This window comes from Rhinolophus sinicus, chromosome 17 (genome assembly GCF_057876585.1).
Source record: "Rhinolophus sinicus isolate RSI-liver-muscle chromosome 17, RSI-T2T, whole genome shotgun sequence".
Taxonomy (NCBI): domain Eukaryota; kingdom Metazoa; phylum Chordata; class Mammalia; order Chiroptera; family Rhinolophidae; genus Rhinolophus; species Rhinolophus sinicus.
Window position 1 is genome coordinate 146,963,071 of NC_142517.1, and position 23,106 is coordinate 146,986,176.

The 23,106-nt window shown below is 34.5% G+C and overlaps 1 protein-coding gene across 1 annotated transcript in view; it reads left to right on the forward strand.

The window, feature by feature from the left end:
- Nucleotides 1–23,106, forward strand: part of KCNJ3 (potassium inwardly rectifying channel subfamily J member 3) — a 156,430-nt gene that overhangs the window by 11,550 nt on the left and 121,774 nt on the right. The gene's annotated exons all lie outside the window — the stretch shown is intronic.

Here is a 23,106-nt window from a genome sequence, read left to right on the forward strand (position 1 = left end):
AACTCAGCGTGCTCATTTTTGCCTTGGGGATGGTGATTCGGGGTGTTGTTGATAGGCTACGATGTACAACCTCAGTGGAAAATTCCCCGTGTGTGAAACGCATGCACGCATGCTAAAGCAGCACTTTAATTTTAAAATGGGTCAGTAGATTTCCCCAGCTGAACCCGGACCAAAAATTTTTTATAGGATTATTTTTTCTTCTCTTCCTGTTTTGGGATTAACTATTTTTTTAAGATGCAATATAACATTGGTATGCCCCGAAAATAAAATTTGCTACTCTCTGAGGAGAGTAAGGTTGTTGAAAGAAAATATAAATCAGAGTATATTATCTGGGGCCTAAGAATTGCCCAGTTGGTTTGAAATCTGATAGGTGTCTGATACTAATAATATAATATCAACATAGTTATATCCTTATCCATATATGTGTATGTATGTGTGTATCTCAATTGAGTTTTATCCTTTCTACAAGTAATGAGAAAGCAAGAAATATTTTAGCTTTCATTTTTTTAACCAATATTATTTTAACAATCTTAAAATGCTAATTATTGTATGTAAACTGTAATGTTATTGAAAGTAACATTAGCAGTAACAGAGAAACATTCAAACTATATACAAAGGTGGGAGACTTTACATAATCACAGATCTCTCACCTTGGTATAAAGCTCTGTCCCAGGAGCAGGGGGAGGAAGGCATTTTAATTTTTCCACATCTGTCACATATCACATATTTGAAACTTGGGCAAGGTACTTCATCTTTAGATACTTCATTTCTAAAATGCCACATACTGATGAAGAATATCATCAATTTACAAAGGCTTTTAGTTCAAAAAAAAAATCTTTACATTTCAATTTCAATTTTTATTCATCTTATTTGTTGAAATAATAATATATTGTTAGAACTTAAATACCAGATGTTAACAATTTTTATTGATACATTTCTGATAGCATATGGTTCTATCTTTGACACACCTGCTTATAACTTACCAATTGCCTATTTTATTCTAATCAGTGACATGAATGAAGTTTCTGTTTCAGTTGACAGCTGTAGAAGTCTTTCATTAATTCTATTTATCACTCTATTTCTCTTTACCTACCTACCTACCTACCTACCTACCTACCTACCTACCTAGTTACCTACCTATCTAGCCATCTATCCATCCATCCATCCATTCATTTTTCCTGTGTATCCCTAGTTTGGGTTTATTTCTTAAGAAAAAGAACATTTTCCTACAAAATCACAATGCAAATATAAACAAAAAATACGGAAGTTTAACAATGACACAATTACTGCCATTTAGTTCAGTCCATGTTCAAATTTCATTAGTTGTCCTAGTAATTTTCATCATAGCTATTCTCCCCACCCCCACTTCAACATCAGTTTAAGGACTATGCCCTTCATTTCTTTCTTAGCTTTAAGAAGGAATAGTTCTTCAGCCTTATTTTGTATTCTTGAACTTGACATACTTGAACAGTACAGGTCTGGTATTTTGTAGAAAGTCTCTCAAAATGAATTTTTCTGAGGTTTCCTTATTCATTCTTTTGATGTTTGACCTCTACATGGGTATCTTAAGGGAATATTGAAGTGGGTTGTTTTTTTAAATTTTACCTTTTAAAAAAAAAAAAAAAAGGTTGTTTTCATTGTATAAATACATAAATATTTAGGAAATTCTTTCCTTCGAAGTTTAACTTTGTATTTTTTACGTAGCTGAACTGCTATGTCTTCATGTTTTAAAGGATAATGGTTAGTATATAATAGTTTACATAAGGTCATTAGTTTTGCAATTTTAAATTGTTCATAAAGACTACAGATTTTATTTCAACTTTTCCTCAAAGTTTCTTTTAAGAAATGAAACAGTGAACTGGCAGAGCATACTTTTCACAGAAAATGTGAAAACTTGACTGGAGACCAAATTTGTTATTTACAGATAGCCTTTTATGGAGAAGGATTGAAGTCTGTTTCCTCTTAACCTCTTAATTAAGCTTGTTTTCTAGATATAACATAGCAAGACAAATAGCAAAAACATTACTCACAATTTATAGAATTTATTTCATGAAAAATTTATCTGACATTTTGTTTGTGTATTTGCTCTTACTAATTAAATCCCACACTGTTCAAACTCTGTAAAATCTGTCTATATTTCCAGACCTCCCTGAGCCTGGTAAACATAACATAAACATTTTTATGTGCAATTGAACATTTATAATTTTACTGAAATTTATTTAGATTCAACTTTAAGGATGCTTCCTTCTCTATCCTTTCATTTACAGTAAATTTTACTTTCTCATAATATTTATTGCTTAGCATAAGACAGTTAAAGCTCTTCTGGGATATTTTGAGACAGCAATAATACTACTTTTACCTCATGTGTTTTGGAACACAGCGTTGTGAATATGTGTTTATTCATTGTAACTTTTCATCATATTTAATTTTAAAATATTAAGCTTTTATCATTTGTTTGTGTATTAGACAAGTACTTGAGTGTATACTATTTGCTTGGAAGTATTTGGAATGCTGGCATTATAGTGGTGACCAAAACAGATAGAATCTCTTTCCTTATGGTGGCTGTATTTTAGTTAGAAGAGGCAGATAACAAAATAAGAAAAAAATTAGCTACTTATTATTGGACAATAATGTGGTAGGCAAAAAACACACAAAACAAGGTCATGAGAAAAAGAGTGCATCCAAGGCTACTTAATTAGGTTGATGATTAAGAATGGTCTCTGTGAGGAGGTGACACCTAAGCAGAGACCTGTCAAGAAGGAATTCCTGGACCCATCTGGAAGGAGAACATGACAGGCACTGTGAAAGCTGGTATGAGGGCCCCTGAGTTGGGATTCAGCATGGTTGATTTCAAGAACTTAAAAAAATCATGGAGGTGGTTGGAGGAGATGAACAATGTGGAAAGTGGGGTGAGGAGAAGCCAGAGTGGTGGAGGGGCCACCTCTGCACTGCAGATAATTGTATTGCACCAATTAAGTGTTAAGATTTGATTAGAAAACAAAGCCTATGTTTATATGAAAGTGATAATTTAGTAATCTCAAAACTGTATATAACAAAACAAAAAACAACACTTTCTTTCCTACTGGGCAGCGTGTAGTTTATTTAAAAATGAGTGACCCTAATGTCTTGGAAATGAATATAAGTTTAGACAGTTACTACGTTTTTGTGTGTATGCATTAAAGGTAATACCCACCTCATCCCCACTTTGTCCCAACAAATACTTTGTCTCACACACACACACACACACACACACACACACACACACACACACACGTTGTTCACTTCACAGCAGTTCTCTGATAAGAATCTTCTGAACTCATTTAGTTTTGTTTCTTCCTACTCCTGTAGTCTCAGCAGGAGTGCTTGGCAGGGGAAGGGAGGTGAGAAATGAGAAGCTTTCTAATTTCCTTGGAAGTTTCAGCTTTCAGCTCAGGACTCACAATAATTACTATCCCGCCCTCCTTGGAAATACTCCTCAGTGATCAGACTCAGCCATTGTTGCCCTCCTTGCTTCAAATGAGTGAGATTTTCACTCCCAACAAGGAACACAAAATTTGCCTCTTCATTAATAACCTTTACTTCTTTGTTCATCCAGCAGATTCCTAAACACAGGTTACCTCTAACTCTTGCTCTCTTTGCTTCTTCTCCCAGGAGAGAGAGCACTGCTAGAGGCAAACAGCATTGCAGATTTGGCTCATTAGAACTGGATGCTTTCAAACTTCAATCTGCTCTCTGCTGCTATTTGGCAGTCTTTTTAATTGTCTTTTCTGTACTCCCAGGCTGTCTCCCCATGGGAGCTATTTTAGACCTTTTCTGTCTTTCCATGCCCCCAGTCCCAGCTGTTCTATCCTTTCCCTGGCATATCATCTCTCCACCTATTCTATCAAAAAAAAATGTAGCACTTCAATTTCTGTTTTTATTTTTACTTTTATTAATCCTTTCCTCATAGTTATCTTCTATTTTTCTTTCCTGATGTCTGTGGGGGTAAATGTCTTTATTCTTCTTCAAAAGTATCTTTGTTATAGCTAGTTATGTTTCTCACCACCTGTGACTCAAGCTTACTGATGCTTCAGTACATACCTAGTACCTAAAATCCCATTGACTTTACTTGCTCTCATACATTTTCAGTTCTTTCCTCATGAAAAAACAAAAACAACAACAACAAAAAAAACAGAAAAAACAAAATACAAAATCTAATTATTTGTCCTTTTATTCTCAAGGTTCTTTCTGGGCTACAGAAACACCACATTGTCCCTCCCTCTTCTGATTTATATTTTCCAAGTTTTCCTTATATCCTGCATCGCTACCTCTTCTTCCTCCTCCTCTCTCGGAAATGTTTCCTGCATCTCTATCCTTGCTTTCTCCCCTTTAGAATCTAGATGCTTACTTACCTTCTCCCTTTTTAAAAAATGAGTTCACAAAGTACTCACAAGTCCACCATTCCTTTTATCTCCAGCTATAAAACCTCCCACCTGCTATAGTCTTGTAGTTGCTATTCATTTCAAGGGCATTTTTTTTTTTTCTCACTGGGATGCTGCTATTTTAATTCATAGTCAACTTATCCAAATACCAAGACATCATCTAACTTTCAAATTCATCCTCATTTGGAAAGTTTGTCTCTATTAATTATTGCAGTTTTATGCCAGACCTCTCCTCACCCCTTTCCCTTTTTATATCATTACTTTGTTAATTCCACAAATATCTATTGAGCACCTATTACAGAATAAACACTATTCTAGACCATAGAGGACACATTAGTTAATAAAACAAAATTTCTGCCCTATGGGTATATTCTTTTTTAAGTTTTTTAAAATTAAATTTATTGGGATAACATTATTTAATAACATTATGTAATTTTTTAGGTGTACAAGATTATAACTCAAAATCTGTGTGATCCCCAACCCAAGTCTAGTTTCCTTCTGTTATACCTTATATTTGATCTCCGTTTACCCACTTCAGCCTCCCTTCACCCTTTTTCTCTTCTGGGTACAGGTATTCTTATGTAGGAAACAGACAACAAAATGAAGAATTGCTTCATCTAGAATGTGAGAAAGTGATAAGTGCTACGGAAAGAAATAAAGCAAGAGAGTTTGGGAGTGTAGGGAGAGGAGGGTCGGCTACACTGAGAAGGTGGTACTTGGGGCCAAACACACAGAGCAAATGATGAAGAAGAGGGCATTCCAGATAGAGGTATCAGTAAATGATCCAATGGAGCAGGGTACCGGACTACTCTTCTTTCTTCATTCCTAATGTCTCTCACTTCAATTCCTCTTCTTTAAGCCCACATAATAGTACTTCTAAATCACAACAGTTGTCTCGGGAATGGATTTAGTTATCTCTGTGCTCTCTGTTTATATGCAGATTGTGCACTACTGCTCAGTAAATTTGCTTATAACACTATTTTTATGATATACCTGTGCTCAAAAATCTCTAATGACTGCTGTATCAAAATGCTTGCATTTCTTCCTGAGAAAAGTAGGCTGCTCTTTGTCCTGGAATGTCCCTACACTGATGCTCACTCTTGACTCCCATATGTGTGACAATGCCATCTTCACTGCCTTAGGATAGCATTTCCATCTTCTTTCACATGGCATGGAGCTGCCATATTTCTTCAGTATTTCCTGAACACTTTAGTTCATCCTTGTGTTGTTTTTTAATAACTCATTTAAAAATATCTGGTTTTATTTATTTATTTATTTATTTACTTATTTATTTTACCATGAAAGAGCTATTACATACATGCTCATTATTGAAAAAATAAAAGAAATATAAATATGCAAAATAAACACTTTACTCTTAATTTCAACTAACATATTGATTATTAACCTTTCCATGTCTGCATTCAGATATATTGTTATTATGCTACATGTGCTGTTTTATAACTTGCTTTAATTATAATTCTATACCATTAGTTTTAATAGTTTTATTGTATGCTAATGTATGTATCTCAAGTTTTTAGTACCTATTTCCTAGTCTGGGATATTATATCATTTCCTATTTAATAAGGTAAATACTCTTATAGTTCATAGTTTTAATTTATTTAGCACCAATGTTACCATTTTGTATAAATTCCTAGAGATAAGATTCCTGAGTAAAGAAGAATATACATCTATTAGTTTTTAACATGTATTCAGTGTTGCTATCTAAGAAATTGGTACCAATTTACAATTGTATATGAAGATTCCCGTTTCCTCATACCCTTGACAAAAATGGATATTATAATTGTTTTTAATTTTTCCCATTTGATGGTTTTTTTTTGTTCTTTTTTATTACTAGTGTGATTGAACTTATTGGCCATGAGTATTACTTAATGAATTCTGAGTTAATGTTGCTCATTTTGCTTGTAATTCTTTTTACGCATAAATTGATTGTAATATTAGCACAGTATTATGATAAACCGTGTCCCTAGTAGTCTGTATACTATTATCAAAATATTTTCTCTATATAGATTATACACATATAATTTTATCACATTTATCTTGTATGTGCTTTTTGAAATCTCCAGATAAACTTTCAATTTCCAAGATTGATTGAGGACTTTGTTTTATGGCTGCTTATTTTGTATGTCATAGATCTCAAGAGTGTGGTAGCTCTCAGTAAATACCTCTGATCCATTTGTGGTTATTTTAATTGATTTTATTAGAGTTGCTCTTTTTTTTTTAATAAGCTTCATTTCAGAGTCATTAATTGTTTCTTATAGGAAATGAATCAGTAAATGCTTGTTGGTTATCTATGTGCTATTAGGTATGAAATAGTACAACGATGATTAAGGAGGAAGCCCACAGTCCACAGGGAGAAAATGTGAGGTAAATGAGTAATTGCAATATGTGCTAAAAAAGATGTAAGTCAGGCTATAGTAGGAGCCTAAATTAGTGGTCCCTGGTGGATTTGCTTTTAAAGGACGCTGAGAAGCCGCCACTAGAGGACATAGCATAAGCTGAGACAGGAGAGCAAAGCACAAGCTCATCAGCAGGGTAAAGGGAGCTGGGCATCTGGCCAGAGAACAGTAAGTGAGAATTCATTTTGTTAGAGGTGTCAAATAATTTGGTATGGTCAGAGTACAGAAGAGGTGGAGGGGAACTGGCTGGAGATGAGCATATCCCTGAGTCGTAGTTTGTACCTCATTCTGCAAGCAATAAAACTCTTGAATGATTTTAAGCAGGAGAATGTGATGGTCAATATTTTCATAATAGAAAGGTCCCTTTAGCTGCAGGTGGCAGATGGACTGAGTGGGGCTGAGACCAGAGTAAGACCAGTTATTAAGCTGTTACAGTAGGCCAGACCAGAAGTAATTGGGTCCTGCATGAAATTGCATGGCTCAGGCAACTATATGACTGTTGAAAATAATGAAATAGGCCTCTGGTTTCAAAGCTGTTATTTGTGATTAAGCAGGATTGGAGAAAAGGGCCCCACAATTCTGCAAGCCATTTAAAAGAAGCCAGGACTCCTTCCCAAAGGAAAGAAAAAGATAAATTGAGAAAAAATAAATAAAACAGCACAAACCAGCCACCGACTCTTCTCTTTACTAGTGAAAAACAGTTTGAAATTTCGTAATGAATAAATCACAGAGCAGAAGCTCAATTTGTGAATAACTGAGATGTGCTTATAATTTCCCTCTGTGAATGATTCTACAATATTTAGCTTTATTAATGGTAATTAATCATTACTCCTTAGTGATCTGTCAGAGGTAGTGATCAGCAAATCCCCTCGTGTTATTGTAAACGAGGTAACATTCTCCTAACCTTTGGGATGGTATTTATCCTTCCTCACTGCAGGCCCCAGTCATTTGCCTGTGAGCTCCTTCTACTTGTAGTCAGGACCTAAATCAGGGGTATCTTATTTACCTCTCTGATTTCCCTTTTCCTGCCCAGATCGTTACCTTTAAAGTAATTGCTGCTGTTTCAGAAGACTTTCCACCTTAACAGATAAAATCCATGATACTTTGATCTATATATATTAGAAATCTCCAAGTACCTTCTTCTCAGTAACTTTTATGATTATATATTTGTTAAATATTTATTGCTTCCTAATTATGACATAGTTTTCCCTTTTATAGATACCTTTTCAATAATTTGTTGAGCCAAATAGAGCTAAAATTTTGGGGAGCCATGGATTCTTTTTTAATCTAAGGCAACATTTTATGAGCAATTTGTAAATAAAATCATATATTATTATTATCTTTTGATAAGCCAGTGTGGAAATGCAATGGACTTTAAGAAATGAATGCCTCAATATTGAAGCATGAAATAGGGTGGCCAACCGTCTTGGTTACCCTGTGACGGAAAGGTTTTCTGGGGCCTGGGCTTTCACTGCTAAAATCGGGAGTCCTGAGCAAATGGAGATTGTTGGTCACCCTCCTTAGCAGTCTGATAATGTCAAAGCCTTCCTGCATGCCTGTTTCAATTTCATGGAGAAGTTTGCTTTATCCACAGTAGAACAGATCTTTTCAAACTCATCATCGGAATTCACTCCACCATTTTCCTCACTCTATCTTTCTCAACATTGTCTCAAAAATACATAATAATAACATTTTTACATATGTTATTTTCTCTATTATTTTCGTTACTATCTTTTATAGAAAATTTAATGCAATCCTTAGCATTTCAGGATGGAAGTTTATCATTTTTTTGTGCAGGGGGTTGGTATGGGTAAATTACGGGGCATGAAGTGGGGTGGAGAGCAGGGACATAGTATCTGTCACAATCTTGCCTACGGGTGATATGAATAAAACATGTCAGCAAACCTTATGAATAGTCTAGCTCATTGTTAAATGTAGGCCTGGGCGCATTGCAATTAGAGAAAGCAGTTTTGGTTAAGATGTGGCATAGTTCAATGAAACGTCACAGTTTAGACATTACTTCACTTTCAAAGATATTCAAAGTGAGATCCTGGGAGACTGCTTGCATTGGATTCCCTTGGGGCGCTTATTACAATTCTGACTTCTGGGCACTTATCTACACTTACAATGTAAAAATGTCTGATGTTTGTGGCCTAGGAAATTTGCATTGTTAATAAACACCCAGGCAACTCTTACTAAGAACATTAAAGTCTGGGGACTCCTCAATCCAGCAACTAGGAAAGCTGCTAATATGTATTGCATTCACCACTCAATCACAATATTTTGCCCTAATCTACCACACTGGCATGTGATAAAAATGAAAGACAACATACTTCTTTCAATTTCTGAAGTCTTTGGAGATGAAGCTTTATTTCAGTTCAGAGTGTGCTGATCAATGTAGCCAAGTGCAAGTTAACGTGGGTAGAAAAGAGTGAAAATCAGGAGTATGAATTAAAATGCATTGCTATTCATCATCATAACCAAGAACAAGATGTGACAGCTATTGTGGAACATTGTGTGAAGATGTAATATAAATGCCAAATAAGGATGTCAGCACCATTCATTGATGGAGGGAATTCTGATTACTGAATTTGCTGCACATGCATTAGACCAGAACACTGTGTGGGATTGTTTGCTGTTTCCTAAGAGGGGGTATCATTATACTTACTGAAAAGTTCAAAAACCCAATTTTTATAATTTTTACAGTAAAACTAACACTGGCTATTAGTCACTAAAAAACTATCTCAGGGCTTTCTTTTCTGGGTTAAATTTTGTGGACGTTACAGAGATTCAATCGAAACATGCTTTTAATAGGAAATGATAATGAGTAAGATTTGAGATCCTGATAGAGCGAGTTTATCTTGACAAATAAGGATTCTAGGCCAAATTTAACATGGCTTTGCTTTGATTAATTATTACTTTGTTATTTCTGTGCCTTAGGCTCTGTCTGAAAAAGAGCTAAAATCTTTAGCCCATTCAGCCCATAGAGGAGTGTGTAGAACTGAAGTTCAAGTGAGAAGTCATTGCTGCTATTGTTATTGCTGCTGTTGAAAATAGATGAAATTTGTGAAATTGATGAAAACTTCATAAAAATATGAAGTTATTTTATAAACCATGACATTTGAATATTTATTAATGATGGTGACGGAACACCACAGCCCTGGGGAGATCTTTTCTTGGGGAAGGAGAGGAAGGAGAACCATTAATTCTTTGTTGTTCAAGCATGACTTATCTTTGGAGCATAACCTTGTGTTAATTATATATGGAGTGTGTTTGCTAAACCTCTTGTGCCATAAATATACTTGAGTCTGAGGGTAACTCCAATTATGATCCACTCCTGCTGCCTACTTCAGAGAAGAGTGATATCTAGACCATGTCAGAAGGATGGTTAGATCATAAAGGCTTTTAGAGGAAGGGCATCTTCAGCTCCCTTAAATTACTGTCACGTAATTTTTCTGCATGTCTCTAAATTAATTTTTAACGCAATTTAAGTCGTTTAATTTTACTTTATTTTCAATTTCTTGTCATTTAAGTTGGAAAATATCATATCATTAGTTTTTAGAGACATCTTTAGTTCCAGGTAATACCAACTCTGCTCTACCTCAAAATTCAGATATAGGAAAAAATCTGGTCCCTTGGAGGGAAAACTTGCTTCCAAATACACATAATAATGAGGAGATAAGTTTGGAAAGGGAAGAGTATATGGTGCTGTGATGACTAGAGAAGGTTTGGATCTTATGAACTGAATGTATGTCTTTTTGTGTATGAGCTATTAGCACTTTTTTTTAGTACTTTTCTGTGCTAAGGGTTTACTTTCTGACTCATGCTCCTGATTCAGCAGTTCTCCAGAAATGGCTCCAATCCTTCCGTATTTGGCAGCACTACTTAGAGAATGTAGAGAGAAAATGATGTAGCCTCTTTATATGTGTGTATTTATTCAGATTAGCATTATCAGTTCCAAAAATGTTTTAACATGTGTTATCTGTTTCTTTCTGGTTTTGCTTTGCTCTACAGTTTCTCCCAGTGGCATTTCCCCCCCAAAATATTCTTTATTACTCTCCATTTCAATTTTTATGCATTAAATGAAAAATGCAGAATATTATTAAAGTTACATGGCTTATTCTCTCCACTTAGTGAAGTTTTTTAATATTTTATAGCCTGTAAATTGTAGAATGGTCATGCCTCACAATCATTCTTTATGAAGAGATTCAGGTATCTTAAGTTTTTAAGGCTAATTGAGGACATATTTTGGTCATGAACATTTGATGTCTATCCTATGCAGTATACTGATAATCTAATGTTTTTTATTCAGTTATTGAATATTGTTTAAATTTAGTCTAACAAGCTGAATTTAGCTGATTTTTAAAATGTGTCTGAATCGTTAGTAAAGGAAGGACCTAACCTTTACAGAGTGTCCCCACTATGTCCCTGGTTCTGCAAGACCAGTTGTACAGATACCAGTTAAGGTATTGCACATTATTTGAACTGATCATTTAATTGTATCTGCCTGATATGATGTCGTCCCTTGATTGGTACACTTGGTAAAATCTAATATGCTACTTTCACCTTTGAAAAAGCATATTTCCTTCTTTGTAGTCGAAGTCATAATATTATCAGAACCAGAAAAAGTTGAAAGGAAGGAGAAAAGACACATTCATGATTATTGAATCTTTGTTACTTAATTGAGTAGTAGAATTGGAATGATAGAATTATAAAGATAAAATGCACCTTACTGATAATCTAGTTAAAAACCTCCATTTGATCTGATGGAAATGTCAATTGATTCAGTGAAGTAAAACAACTTGCCCATCTTTTCAGAACCAGTTGAAGGTATAGTCTAGAATACGTTTTTGTGCTTTGAGTGTTATTCTGGCATTCTTCTTATTACCAACAATGTTTCACTTAGTTAAATACATTTCTTGCTTACATACTTTAAAATAATTTATAGTGATGGAGACTATATTTTGTTAAGACACATCAGTGATCTTTTTTCTCTATTACTAGGTTCTAAGTTTTAGATCAGATCAGCTAGTTGCCTAATTGAACAGAGGGGAAGGCCAGTCAAGAAATGAATGCCTTATAAATAGGCCTGGTCTTAAACAACACTGAAAAGTTCTTTTCTGAGCAAATACAGTAAGAGTGGTGGTTATTAAGAGACCCATATTTTCAATAACTACAAACTAAGCAATCTCTATGTATAAAGTGCTGCCAATCACTCGATACACAATGATGAATAAGAAACTGGGAGGGTCCCCACCAGCAAAACTCTAATCCAGTGAGAGATAAAAACACAAACACAAGCAGGGATGAATGAGGATGTGTGAAGGCCACAACCTAGACTTAGGAAGGTAAATGGGAGTTAGGCAGGCAGAGTATTATTGTCCACTGTGAACAAAGTTGAAAGACCTAAAGTGTACGAGAAAGAGAAAACTTGCTATCTTTAAGGTGCTGAATGAGTCATAGGGTTAAAGGTAGAGTATGTGTGAGGTAATGGGGAAAAGAAGGAGTTGCAGGAGGTGGAAGACTAGAAAATGTAGCCTTTTAAAATAATTAATGTGTTTGCACTTAGTTGTTATGCGTAATAGGAAGTCAGATAGATTATTAAGAGGAGAATGACATGATCACAGTTACACGTTGGGAAAAAAAAAATTACTCTGACTGACCTTGGAGAAAGTAATAAATGGGGCGAAAACTGGAGGCAGATCAGTCAATTAGGGTGCCTGTGGCAGGAATTTAGATGAGAGGTGATAGGTAATCTGTTGCTAGTCGAGGTTTGAAAAAGCAGCACCTACTTTTGGCTAGGAGATTGAGGAAAACTTGTTGAAACTTGAATTGAATGAAATTTAATGTTGCTCTTAAATCAAGTTTGATGCTTGAAGATGAAGGAGAAGGCATTTAAGATGGTGAAAGTGTAGCCTTAGGGGTGCAAAAATTAAGGGAATAGGTAGCAGAAGAAGTTCTAAACTCGGAGTATGAAATGGAGTGAGCCTAGAAAGGTAAAACTGGAAAGGTATTGGGAGGAGATCATGGACAGCCTAGAATGCCAGGACTTCAATTCATTAGGCAAAAAAGAAGCCATCACAGGTTTGTGAGCAGGAGAGTGCTATGGTCTGATTTGTACTTAACGTCTCTGGACAGCAATGTGTAAAATCAGTAACAATAGTATATATAACATCGTATTTCTTATTTCATTGTGTTCTCTGTTCTGTTTGTCTCTCCTGGGAGAGGAAGCATAACTTAAATGGGTATAATTTAAATTCATTTAGCTTTTGAAAAAATCTTTGCATCAAAGTGATAGGTCTTTGCATCAATATGATACATACTTGTTTCAGATCAAATGAGATGTTCAGTGCTTCAGTAAAAAATAAATTGTCTTAAATTATTATTTTTAACCAAAATTTGTGACTAAAATTAATTTTTAAAGAATATCTACATAGTTAGAATGTTTGTCTTCCAAACATGATCTTTTTTTTTTTTTTACATTTCTTTTTTTTTTTTTTTATTAAATTTATTGGGGTGACAATTGTTAGTAAAATTACATAGATTTCAGGTGTACAATTCTGTATTACATCATCTATAAATCCCATTGTGTGTTCATCACCCAGAGTCAGTTCTCCTTCCATCACCATATATTCGATTCCCCTTACCCTCATCTCCCACCCCCCACCCCCCACCCCCCTTACCCTCTGGCAACCACCAAACCAAACACGATCTTTAAAGATTCACTGCACAGTGATATGAAAAATAAAGTGTCAAACTAAAACTGGAATTTAAAAACCTTTTTTAGAAGAAATCTGTGAATGTATTTAAATTCATTCAATAATACATTTTTACTCTAAAACTGAAAAGTAAGTTCTAGAGAGCACTTTGAATCATGCCCCACTTGTCTTTCACAATTTTTTTTCAGAATTTTTAAGAAGTAAAGTAAAATTATGACTGAAAAAAATAAAATCTCAGAAATTGTATATATGTTAAAATTAGACGAATGCTTTGTGTGAAGATAAAATGACAAATTTTATAGTTATGGGGATTAGCCATTAGTGACAATATCCATTTAGCAAGATACTAGGAGTATCTGAAATTACAAAATATTGATATGTGTGTACATATGTGTCTTTTGATGATCATACATAGGTTAACTGAGAGCTGCAATTATTATTTTGACTTGTGCTGTTATAAGAATACCTTAGTTCAGTAATACTGACTATGGATAAATCCTGTCCTTCTTTTGAATAAAATATATTTCAAACTGATTTAGAAAAAAAGGTATAGATGAATCAATTTTTTTTTACGGCTCAAGGATTGCTTTTGATGTGTCGCCAAGGTCAGTCCAAAGTGTGATACATTTCTCACTCATGCAGTGGTTTTTACTCAGCAAGCAAAAGTGAGAATAGAGCATAATCTGTTGGAAAATGCCTTTCCTGATACATTTCATTTTCTGGAATTGTGACACCAATTATGTGCCTTCCATAGATGGGTTTATTGCTTTTTTGCATTAACTTTGCCATGCCCCAATATAATGTAGTTTCAATTTGGAAAATGACGATCTTACCTGGATGGGAGAATAAAATCTGACGTAATGAATGAAAGTAAATTATGTATTACTGTTACATTATACATGTAATGTTTTACTTTACATTATTTATAAATATAAGCAAAATGTTACATTTTATTTTCAACCTATACATATACGGTTAATGCAGAGCTGAAGCATGCAGTATTTCATTCTGAAGAGTTTTTAATGACTCATCTAAGCTTTTAATGTTTCCTTTGGGATATTCTTCTGCTGCTTAATCATCTATGTTTCAAAATCATTTTCTTAGACATACAAAAATGTTCACGAAGTATAACTTCATAGGTAATAATATCAACTACAACCTTTTGTTTTTTGGAAAATCAAATCCTTCAAATTGTTACTGTTTTTGACCACATTCCCACCCTGTCATTCACTAGTCAGGCAATAAATTTATTTTCTGTTTTGTTTTTTTCTCTCTCTCCAAAATTCTCTTCTGGAGCTTTGTTTACTGTTACCTTCTGCTTTTTATATCTTGCATTCTCTACCACCTACTTGGGTGTTTTGGAATGATACCTTTCTTTGAAAGTTTTCTTTTTTGGAAAATGGTAGTATACCTTGTCTATTTGTGTCTCAAATAGAGAATGCAAATAGATAATCTGTTGCTGAATTAAAGTCCTGTATAAGAAAGTGTCTTCAAACTCATTGTATCTTTCATTTTTTACTCCATCCACCCACACTCCCATGCCACCTATTTGAAAACATAAACTTCCAAAGTTCTACTTCCAGTATTTTTTCTTACAAATATTTGTTAATTTTCCTTTGTTAAATTTCAATTCACTAACTCTTGATAATACTCTTAACTTTCCATTTTTATTAACTATTTGCTGTATTCCACACAAACCTGCCAATAGCTTGAAAATTGTTTTAATTTATGGAAAGAATATAAACAAAATTTACTCGAAAGATTTACCTTTCAGTGTTTACAGAATATTGTAGATCCTGTTATATGGTTTCTCACAATTAAAGTTTAATTATATTGAAGACCTCTAGACTGCAGAGGTTATATATGGTATTAACTTTTAAAAACAGCATTTATAATAGTTTTATACCTGCATGGGTAGCTATTGTGGTAGAAAGAATGCTGAATTGGAATCCAGTTCTGCACCAACTGGCCATATTATCTGTACCAAGTCAAATAGTATTCTTTTTTTTATTTATTTTTTTCCTATTTTTCAATTACAGTTGACATTGAATATTAGTTTCAGGTGTACAACATAGTAATTATACATGTACATTACTTATGAAATGAACACCCCAATAATTCTGGTGCCCATCTGACACTATACTCATATATACATATTTATTACAATATTATTGACTATATTCCTTATACTGTACTTTACATCCCCATGACTATTTTGTAACTGACAATTTGTACTTCTTAATCCCTTCACATTTTTCATCCATTCCTCCAAAGCCCTTTCCATCCGGCAAGTATCAAAATGTTCTCTATCTATGAGTTTATTTGTTTTGTGTGTTCATTTATTTTGTTCTTTCAATTTCATGTATAAGAGAAATCATATGGTATTTGTCTTTCTCTGTCTGAATCACTCCACTCAGAAAATACGCTCTAGATTCATCCATGTTGTCGCAAATAGCAAGATGTAATTCTTTTTAATGGCTGAGTAATATTCCATTGCATGTATGTACCACCTCTTCTTTATCCACTCATCCATTGACGGACACCCAGGTTGCTTCTACATATTGGTCAATGTAAACAATGCTACAGTGAATATATGGATGTATGTTTCCCTTCAAAGTAGTATTTTGGATTTCTTCTTTGTCTCTTATTATAGCCTTTGGTTTATAGTCTTTGCTTCATCTAATCTGTTGATTCCCTCTAATGTATTCTTTATTTCAGTTATTGTATTCGTCATTTGTGACTGGTTCTTTTTTATGTTCTTTATCTCAATTTTTATGTTTCCTATGTCTTTATTCTCCCTGAGATCAATGATCATCTTTATAACTGGTGTTTTGAACTCTGCATCTGGTAGATTGCTTGTCTCCATTTTGTTTAGTTCTTTTTTCTGGAGCTTTGTTCTGTTCTTTTATTTGATATATATTTCTTTGTCTCCTCATTTTGTCTGCCTCCCTGTGTTTGTTTCTGTATATTAGGTAGAGTTGTTATATCTCCTGGTCTTAGTGGAGTGGCCCTATGTAGTTGGTGTTCTGTGGGGTCCCGTGGCACAGTCTACCTGGTAACCTGATCTGTGTGCCCCAGGTGTGTCCCTTGTGTGGGTTATGTGTGCCCTCCTGTTGTAGTTGAGCCTTGGTTGCTGTTTGCAAGTCACTGGGAGTAATTGACCCTCAGGCTGATGGATTGTGAGGACTGGGTGTGACTACTGTGGAAGAGCTGTTGTTTAGGGGCTGACCCCACAGATTAGGATTTGCTTTAATAAAGCACTGGTGCCTGCCTGGTCTGCCCTTTTGGTGTGTCATGTGGAGGTGGCCTGGTGATGCTCTTGGAAGGGCCCAGCCTCAGGCCACATTTAGCTGCAGCCTTGTCCTGGGCTACTCGGCATGAGCCACAAAGTGATCCACAGATGTCTTCCACTGACACTGGCCTTGGAGGTGCCTGAGAGAGACTAAGCTGTGAACCGAGGCTGGCTATTGCTAGTGTCACTGTTGGGGCTGCTCTGCAAGAGGTATGGGGCATGTTAAGGCCAGATGCTGCTGGTTTGGGGTTTGTCACCTTCGAGAGATTTTAGGAAAGTCTGAAACATGAGCCATGACAGACCATTTGTATGAAAAGCCACAGGAAGTAGCTTAGGTATGCCCGAAATTTGGGTCCGGTGGGGTCTCAGGGAATCACCAGGGCAGATGAACAGTGTTAGCCAGGTTGATGGACACTCAGATATGGTGGCCACCTGCATCTGCATGCTGGGAGTGGAGAAGGCTCAACAAAGAAACAATGGCTTCTGCCGGCACTTCTGTCTGGGAGAAAGCTGCCCCTCCAGCCCTCAACCTGTAGCCAGACAACCCAGTTCCTCCTTGTATGTCCCTGGCACTTTTTGTGCTGCTGCCCAGTGCTGGAGCTCAGAGGGTGTGAAGCTGTCAGTGAGTAAGTTCATTCATGGGCCCTTTAAGCTGTGCAGCCTTTCACTTGGCCACAATCTCTTCTGGTTTTTTGTCAGAAATTATGGGAAATTCTCATCTTAGCACTGGAACTCTGGGCTAGGGAGCCTGCTGTAGTGCTGAGATCCCTCAGTACTCAGGATGCACCTCTGCAACCAAGGTATCCCTTCTGATTTTTTAAACTGCTACACATGGGTATGGGGACGAGCCTGTTCAGCGTCTCCACCCCTCTTACCAGTCTTGAAGTGGCCTCTTCTAAATAGCCTTAGGTGTAGGACTTCTGTTCAGTAGCCTTCAGGTGACACTCAAGGATGGTTGCTCTGTAGTTTTAATATTTATGTCGTCATGAGAGGATGCAAGCAGGGCCATTACCTACTCTGCCATCTTGACCTGTCAAATAGTATGCTTAAGAAAATTTTCTTATTTACCATATGTGAGTAATATTTATTTCCCTGGTTTTTGCTAAGCCAAAGGAAATTAATATTTTATGAAATTACTAAGTGCCATAATATGTGGAATGATTTTTGATGAATGAAAATGACTTAAGCATCATTTTCTTATATTTGCATCTTATTAGTATGTCATTTATGCCATTATTTCTCAATTATGTTTCTCTAATTCTTCTTCTGGTTTTATCAAAATTCTAATAGTATTTTGTTTCATTTTGCATATATGTTTTTAAGGATATATCCTTGGTTATTCATTGTGTCCTCATTTTGTTTTATGATAGTGTAGTTATAACCAATAAAACCACTTGACATTGTTTATTTTTTATAGAGATAGACTTAAGGCTTATTTTTGTCTACTGTCTTACATGCTTGTCTTTATATATTTGCTCTGATACTGTGGTAGCCACATATATGGATAGACTACATTTTATTAATATCAGTTTGGAAGGGAAATATCTAAAAGATTATGTATTCTCAAAACTTCTGTGAAGTTGCTATAAATTTCTTCCCTATTCATTTACCATAAATTTGACCTAAAATTTTCCCATTTATGTGGTTGGTTCTTGAAACCCCTAAACAAATCTGTCACTCTTAGTAAAAGAGTCAGTATTTGCAGAGTTCACTTTCCTGTAGAAGAATGTGTTGTATGATAATTCAACTTGCTGATTTAAAAATGTCAGATGATAGAGGAGATTAGGCTGTTGAATTTGGGAGAATTAACACACACAATGATTACAGATACAGATTTCAGGGTCAGATTGCTAGGTTTTAGAGTCTATATGCCACATATTTGCATTCTTTTGGGCATATTGAGTTCCATTTGCCTTAGTATATCATATGTAAAATGGAGATAGAAATTTTACTTATCTCTTTTTTTGTAGGGGGATTAAATTAACACTATTAATATAAGATAGTAGAATGAGTTATGAGTTTGCTTAGCATATCATTTACTACTTGGGTGCCACCCAGTAAATATTACTGATTGTTATACTCAATATCATAAATACTACAGAATTTTTAGTTTAACTCATTTTTGAAGACCAATAATGTATTAACATATGTAATATATACCAATTTCCTTATATTAATTCTCTAAAACTGTTAACGAAGGATGGACTCATGCAAAATTACAATGACATTTTATTAATTAGTAATAGAAATGAAGGCTTCCTCAGTATCAACAGGTTTTTAATTGACAAGTGCCATGTAGTATGACTAGAATTAATTGAAAATTGTATTTATGCCAGTTTGGAGGGATTACATTCAAAATTTACAGTTTATACAATCAGCTTTGCCAGCCAGACAGAAATGAATTCACCTAGTTTTTCATTTTACATGCTATAAAATGTCAAAGGGTACTAATAAGAGTAAGGGACTAATCTGTAACCTAGTAAGCCATGGTCATTTAATTAAGTTTCTATTGAACTGGTCCATGACCTGCATGTAATATTTAGTGTTCAGAATGCCTCTCTTAGATTTTATCAACTGCTATATGTTTAGCTACCAATTGACTTAGACCATTGTTTTGTTCTGCTACACTGTATTTTTGAAAGCATTTCTCAGTAGCTTAATTATTTTGTAAACCATCACCAGTAAAGCATTACATTGGCCTGCAATGACTGACAAAAAAAAAAAAAAAAAAAAGTTATTTTGATTTCTCATCATCAATGAGAAGCAAGGACTGCAGACTAACAGTACGTATCTACAGCAAGAGAGACTCCATAAATCAGTTTTTAACAACAGGATGAATACAAATAATTAACATTTTATTATAAAGCAAACTGTAATAGAATAATTTTAAATCAGTATAACTTTAAATCAGGAAGCATGATTTAAATTTGCAATATGTTTTCTCCCAAATTATATTGTGTAAATTAGGCATCATTTTGGTTCCAAATAGTAGGAAATCCAACCAGTGGTTTCAGCAGCTAGAGCTTTATTTTGCATCTCTAACAAGATGTTTAGAAGCAGGCAGTTAGGCTGGTCCAGCTGCTCAAGGATGTAATCAAAGACCAGACTCCTCCTGCCTTCCTGCTTTGCCGGCTTAACATTTGTCTTTCCTGCTAGTTGTCAAGAGCTGCTGAACCTTCAGGCATCATTTAAGAGTTACAGGCAGAAAGAGGGGGAGGAAGGTCAACACAGATTTCTCCTAGAGAAGCTTTGATGTTGCATTCAGGAAAAGACATTTCCTAGGAAGTTCTCTCTCTATTGCATTGGTCAGAACCTCCTCCTACTCCCTTGCCCCATCTGGAAGACTTTTAGGAATTGAGTATTTTCAGTTCTGCATAATTTCTTGAACTAAATAAGGTTTTCTTTTTTGTAAGAAAAATGGGATGGAGGAATGTATAATCTCATAAAAAAGGAAACCCTTGCTTTGCCAAGTTTTAAAAGTTATCTTAATAACTTTTAAATGGAATTTCTTCTTCTTCATAATTTTAAACTATAAATAATCAAAGGCAAAAGTTTTACATTTTTTCTAGTAAAAGATAATATAAAGTATGAAAAATTAGTGGTAGTGGGGTTTTAAAATTATTCATTCTAGTGATTTGGTTTTTACCCAAATAACTAAACCTACATTGGTTTTTAATATGAAATAAGGCTGACGCATAAGGAAAGAAAAGGCGCAGCATTTTTTTTTTTACTGCGTTATTATTTTAGCAACAGTAAATGTTAAAGCCCATATAAAATGTTATAGAAATATCCAATTTTGTTTTATGTTCAATTGTGCATTCATGCAAGGAGCTTTTTTCCTCCTAAACAAATTCTACTTTGAATCTCATCACAGATTAAAAATGTTCTGCCAGTAGATGATTCTTTATCTACAATATATTGTTAAGTGACTCCCTCCAATAAGCTACAATTGTTCCCTACTTAGGATGTGGTACAATGAGCCACCAAAACTTGAAATCACATTTAAACATTAATTTAGAAAAAAAAAAAATTTCTGAAAAGATAAAAGCATGTAATTCATTTAAACGGTACAGTATGATTCATATAATAGAAGGATGTGGAATAAAGAAGTACTCTTTAGAGGAAGGTATGATTAAATATCCCTGAGAGTTTGAGGTCAAGGGAGCCCATTTAGATAAAGTGTTACTTTACCAGGATTTTAAAAGATGAATAGAATTTTAGCCAACACTAGAGCAAAGCCTTGAAGGAAGGATTCAGTGGGTTGGTGTGGTTTGGGATAAGTTATGTGCCCTTCTACATGGGACACAAGTAAGACATCGGGTTGCCAGATCATGAAGATATTCAGGTAGCTTATTTGGGATTAGCAGAATTCTTAATAGTTTTTTAAATTTAATTTGTAAATTATAATTTTTAATGTTAAAATTACTAGTGTCAGTCGCCTATCTTTTTAAAAAACTAGTTTTGTTAAAGGACCTATGCTTGTTTACCTGTTGCCTGAAAAAGAAAATTTACCTAGTTAATTCAAAGGAAATCTTTTTTCTAAAATATGTATGTTATATACATACTTGAGTTGTCCTATATAAGCCAGATAACCTCTTTGGTTATGTTTTTGTACAGGTAACTAGTAATTTTTGTTTATAAAATTAATGATTATATTTGTATTACCGTCTTATACAGTTGTTGTCATGTGAAATTATCTTTTCAAATAGGTAATGGGTGAACAGATCTTTCTCTGAACAAAGAAAAAAGAAAGATTTTTTTCTGTCACTACTTATTCAAATAAAGTAATTATTCACTTTTTTTTTTTTTTTCTTTCCCCTTCAGTAGAGGGGATTCCTGGGTCAGTGTAGGCGTTCTCAGGTATCCACTTTTTTCTACTAAGAGAATGAAAACGCTAATTCATTTTGGTGGGTCTTTGTGTGGCAAAAATAAATCATTATAATCCTCTTCTGACATGTAATGCTAGTAGTTACTGTATCTTAATTTTAATGTGCCAGGAAACAGGCTAAACATGTTAAAATACACCTTTTGTTTACTGTCAACCTCCCCATGAGTTAGGCATTATTTTCTCATACCTGTGAATGACGAAATAATGAGAGTAACTTGCTTTTTATATGTCAAAGTCTCCATTTAAACCTTGTTAGATAAGCCGAGATACCTACCTAATAGGTTAAAAAGTGCTAGTAGTACAGTATATTCATTTTTTCCCCTGCCATTATGAAACTCTTTGTAGAGGTAGAGCTTGTTAAGAAGTGAGTTTTGCTCCATGTCTGATTCTGCCTATCTTTGTATTTTAAATTTCTAAATGTCTTAGATATCCTAGGACAATTTTGTTGCTATGGAACTTGTCATTGTTTCCTAATGAGCATAGCATTTACGGGGTTTTTTATTTCTCAACCCTCACTTCCTTTTCTTCATGACAATCCATGCTTTTCTTACCCATTGGCGTTTAATAAATGAAAGACAATTGCAGACTTCAATCGACTCTTTAGAAACATAAAAACATCGTCAGGGTCATATTTTGGAACAGGATTTAAAAGATCTGTGACTTTAATCATTGTTTCCCCTTGTATCACCACTTGGTTTGAAGATTTTCCTAGACAGAATGCCCGGCTACATCCCAGGTAGCTCATTAGCTGTTCATTTCTGCCTTCTTTGCTTGTTTCACTAACTGCCCATCAAAATTCAATGTGTAGCTCTGGGCCTGCTAAAAACAATCTTGTAAGATATGACACAAAAGCCTGTATTATTTGCAGATTATTTGAAAGTATCATGAATTAATCAAGGCTGGAAAGTATAAAATAGATTTAACATTTACCAGTGCTTTACTTTTAAAGTGGAAAATAAATAAGATTTTCAGTGCAATTCTAGGAAACAGAGGTCAAGTCAGCCCAGGACAATGGAAGTAAAAACAAACAAATAAAAGCTTTAACATTGATTTTTGGTTTTACCTATTGGTATGTATACATTTTGTTTTTCAAAATCTACTTTCCTTTACACAGACTTAAAGATTAAACCAGCCAATTTACTTATGGTAGGAACCCCTTTTGAGTATTTAAGCAGATTCTGCCTAGCAGATTCCATTTTACCTTTCTTTTAATTACAAAATTAATTTGTCATTTTTTTATTGCTGTATTTGAATTGGCTATCTACCCTTAAACCTAATTTGCAAGTGATTTTTTTTCTTATTCTATGTTAATTATAAATTTAAATTTAAAAGGCATAGATATTTTATCTTCTGCAAATTTAATCTCTAG